Below are 5,176 nucleotides of genomic sequence, written 5' to 3'. Positions count from 1 at the left end.
ACTTTGTCTAACAGAAACCTGGATCAAGCCAAATGAGTACATAGCTTTAAATGAAGCGTGATCTTCTAGCTACAGCTATATACGCTGCCCTCTTCTAACTGGCCATGGAGGTGGCATTTATTTATACAGACACATTAGGTATAAACCAAAAAAGCTGGTTATGATTTTGAGTCCTTGGAAATAATTTTTACTAGCATAAATGATGTAGCTAGCAATAAGAAGCCCACCCAGCCTCTTCCACTAATCAGCATCTACAGGCCACCTGGACCCTATTCAGAATTGAACATGTTTGCAGAGTTCCTCCCTAATCTAGTCATTCTAGTAGAAAGAGCCATTATTGTTGGTGATTTCAATATTCACTTTGATAGGACCCAAGATCCTCTGAGATCAGCCTTAGAATCAATTGGTTTCACCCAAAGTATAAGAGAACCCACACACTCTGGTGGACATACGCTTGATTTAGTACTGACATACAGTGTAGACATAGGTAACCTAGTCATACTACCCCAGTGTGATGCCATCTCAGACCATTCCTTCATTTCATTTGAACTACATATAAGCCTCAATATAGTAACCTCACCTCGCTACCACACACATTCACATCAGCCACTGCATCTAGATTTATTGCAACTCTCTCAGCCTTCTCATTTGCGACTAGGATACCCTCAAACTCCACATAGCTTGGAATGACTGAATGCCTAGAATCAGTATTCCACTGCACACTCAATGATGTTGCTCCGCTTAACAAAAAAATTATGGACAAAAAATTAGTACCTTGGTATAATGACCGCATTCGCAATTTAATCAAAACACTCGAAAAATAGAATGTAAATGGAGCCACACTAAACTTGTAGTCTTCCAGCTTGCATGGAATGAGAGCCTTCTCAAGTACAGAAAGGCACTTATTACCACTCGAACAGCTTATCTCTAGACCCTGCCTTTCTCCACCTCAGGAACATTATAAAGACTATAAACATACTGTTCTCACATGATGCAGAAAAGCTAGTCCATGCATTTATTACTTGAAGATTGGACTACTATAATGCCTTACTATCTGACTGTACCACTAAGTGCCTAAATATGCTCCAGCTAGTTCAAAATGCAGCAGCCAGAGTCCTTACTGGAACTAGAATATTTGATTACTAGAATGTTTGCACCAGCACTGCACAACTACACCACTATACCGCAATACCACTACATCACTACCATTTCACTACCATCACTACCACACTGCACTACCACATAACACCACCAGTACTACAACATAACTATGCTACTTCACCTGCACTATATGAGTGCGACTGCATCTCTCTCTTGTGCGACTGGATCTCCAACTTCCTAACAGACAGACCACAATCAGTACGGGTGGGCAACTGTGCCTCATCCACCCTCACCCTCAGCACTGGAGCTCCTCAGGGTTGTGTCCTAAGCCCCCTGCTCTACTCACTGTACACCTACGACTGCACAGCCACTTCCAGCTCTAACACCATTGTCAAGTTTGCTGATGACACCGTTGTCGTGGGTCTGATCTCGGACAACGACGAGAGGGCCTACCTGGAGGAGATTAAACACCTGGAAAACTGGTGCCAGGAAAATAATCTCCTCCTAAACGTCAGTGAGACAAAGGAGCTGATCGTGGATTGCAGCAAGAAGCTGCAAATGTGCAAAATGAGTTTTACTGTGGGATAATATGGCTCTGTAGTCTGGCTGCCTTGTAACGTGGGTGTCATCTGCCTTCACCCCATCATCGTGGTGCATTCCATATTACATTCAAGCACCTTTTATGACGCAGTTCATTTATACGTTTGGAATATATTAAGTTGTGGTACAATATGTTTACTTTTCAAAAGGATTGAGGATGTGACTGGATAAAAGAACTCTCTTGGTTGCTTGTGCTGAGAAGAAACAGACACACAGAACAACAAAAGCAGACAAATATTCATCAAACAACCAGGTGGTCATGTTTGATCACACCATGGCACTACCGACTAGCGCACACACACACACACACACACACACACACACACACACACACACACCCCAAGACGTTTGAGGAGGAGGCAGGGGCTGTTTTGTGATAGAGCCCCCCCTCAAGGGCGCGACTCCCGGCATGCCAGCCTAAGGGGCTGCGGACCCGAGACCAACGCCAAACAGCGAGGCCAGCGAACCGGGCAATCCGCCAGGGGCCAGCGCGAGCAGGAACACAGGGGGGAATACCGGGACTAAGACAAATACAGATACAGGAACGCACACACTAATGTGCACTGACACAGACACACAAGGGGAACAAAGTGATTGGTACATTTAAGGTAACTGGGCCTGGCACGGTGACAGGGACAGGCAGATGAACACCACCACACATATTCAACAGTCCGGGGAAGGGAGAAGGCGACCCAGCCAGTCCCCCAGTCATCGGCTGGTTTGGAGGCTGACCAGCCTGGGGAAGACTGTCCTTCGCTGGCTTGGGTAGCAGTGACTGTCCCGATTTTTGGGGCATGCGCGCCAGGAAGCGCACCAGTCATGTTGCCCGGTTCCAGTGCAGGCACTGGTGTCGCTGCCTTTTGTCCTTCACGAGGCTTAGGTGTGAAGGAGTGTCCTCCTCTGAAGACGATGATGTTTCTCTGCCAGTCACCCGGGGCAGCGTGCCCTGGGCGGAGCCTTAGGTGAAGCCTTGGGTGCTGGGGGCTCGTCATTCTCGGAGCCTGTAACGTCACTCTGCAAGGAAGGATCCCCATGAGGGACCTCTTCTACCTCCATCGAAAGGTCCTCCTCACAATCGGACCCCATTTCCGACCTCAGACCAATGTCATGGTACTCCCCTCTCTCTCTCCATACTGAGCGCAGCCTTCTGAATAGTCCATGCAGGGCTTGTAGGACCGAGCGGAGTCCATCTCCAAATGTTGGTTATCGTAATCCGGCCGGTCCTCGTAGGACTCAGCTGCTTCCGACCCCGGACCATATACAGGGCCCCCCCAAAATTGTCTAGTGGGTTCCTCCCTCATCGAGGATCCCTGGAGTGAGGCCAGGATAAGTGATGGCCTCTCCGCGAGATAATTGAAGTCCATGGAGTACGACTCCGAGGACTGGAAATCATTTTACCAGTCCTCTGCCTCCACGCCTGGACCATGCTCACCTCGTGTGGGCATCAGGAGGGTGCCCAAGGACACGGGGACTTCCCTGTATGGGCTGTAGGAAGGCGTCTACCCCCATTCTTTCCCTTCCCCTTCTCACATTTCCCAGGCATCCTTGGTCGGTCCGTGTTTCTGTGATGGAACGAGGCTTAAGCAGGATGCGGCGACAAGGTACGTTGAGGCAAACGTTTCATTTAACACAAAACACCTGCACTTAGCACACATGCTACATTACACCAAACACCGACAAACATACAACAAGAGATGAGACATATATATATACACACGCTTGACAATTACACACAACAAGGATCAGGTGGACGACACAAGAGGGCGTGGCACTACCGACTAACGCACACGTACGCACGCACACACACACCCGAGACGTTTGAGGAGGAGGGAGGGGCCATATTGTGACAGAAAAAAATCACTTTTGCAGCATGTACTATATTTAACAGGATGTACTATTTCCATATGCCAACTCAATATGGTATCTCAATTAGACATCAGAGCACATTATTTAAGTGTTCAAGGACAGCTGTATCTCTCTTCATATGTGTTCCTTCATACTTACCCATGTCAGTGTACTTGGGTGAACTTACTTGATATTTTTAACTACTTTGTGAGTAGAATCCCTTTTGGAATCTGGAAAAATGCTTAAATATTAGCATTTTGCATTCCCAGACTGGATTTTGTTGAGCAGGAATACAAATATCAGGAATACAAATATGTGCTTTATGCAAAATAACAACTCATGCTTATGAATTAGCAACAGTCTTATAAAGTCCAAAATAATTAAACCTCTTTATAGAAAAATGCTGTTTTTGATAGTCACACAAGTTGCACATGTTTAGCCCAGCAGTTCCTCCCCCAGAGTGATTAAAACATTTCAAACACAGCATGGCTCTAAATGTGAACCAGTCCCATTTGGTGGAGATGCTGAAGCCATGCAGGGACCCCCGGGACTCAGGCAGTAGGTGGCTGACACTCTGCCTGACTGCATCTCTTTTTCCTCCCAAACTGTTTGATGACCTGGGTGCTTCAGCTCCCTTCAGTCTTCACACTCACCTCTTAACACAGGGGTGTAACAATTCCTCAAGAGCAGTGACCAACTCTGAATATCTGAACTGCATGTTAATGAGCAAGCTATTCAAAGCGCATAGTGCTTCATTGCAAATGAAATCTTTCAATAGTGTATGAAGTGCTATTATGATAAGTGTAGTGCCTTGTAAACAATATTTTGCATTTAATTTGCTGAAGTTTATTGAATGAAAACATACTGTAAAATCAATTGATGTAAAAATAAAAACTGCATTGCTTGTTTAAATTATCATTTATGAATAATTATATTTATATAATTAGAATTATATATAAATTATAATTATAATTTATCATCATGAACTATGATCCACATTTTCCCTGTCTTGTATTTATAGAATGAAGCAGACTCATGTTTTCTGGTGTAGGGTCTAGACTCAGGATGTCATCTGTGCAATGACTCTAGGTATATAATATGATATGATAGCCATAGTTCACATCCACACACATACATGCACCCTGTGAAAAACTGTAAAAGAAGAAGAAGCACAAAAAGTACAAAATATAAATGTGAGGAGTATTAAAAAATATCCAGCTGGTCAGAGGCCTGGGGGGGAGAGGGAGAATGATTTTTTTTTTTTTTTTTAATCCAGTGTTTCTGCTGGCAGTGGGATAACAGAGTATGAGAGATGGCTCGGGCCCCTCTGAGACAGGAAGTCTAACTCGGGACATGATTCAACTGCACCACATTAGCTAAATCTGACCCAGTGGGCCTTGTCAGGTATGGTGGGCAATCTCAAAATGAAACACTTGGATATCAGACTCTAAGATTAGCCCCATATCAAACATTCTTGTGAGCCACACACTATGGTATGTCCCATGAAACCTCTGTGGTGTCTTTTTTATGATCTATTTTTGTATGTGTTTTGTCATTCATTCTTTTGTTTTGACAATATGCATTGTCATGCTTATTTATTGACTGCTGTTTTCAGAACAAAAGCAGTAGC

This window comes from Electrophorus electricus, chromosome 2 (assembly GCF_013358815.1).
Source record: "Electrophorus electricus isolate fEleEle1 chromosome 2, fEleEle1.pri, whole genome shotgun sequence".
Taxonomy (NCBI): Eukaryota; Metazoa; Chordata; class Actinopteri; order Gymnotiformes; family Gymnotidae; genus Electrophorus; species Electrophorus electricus.
The sequence above is the reverse complement of the archived record's forward strand: the minus strand, read 5'-3'. Positions refer to the sequence as shown.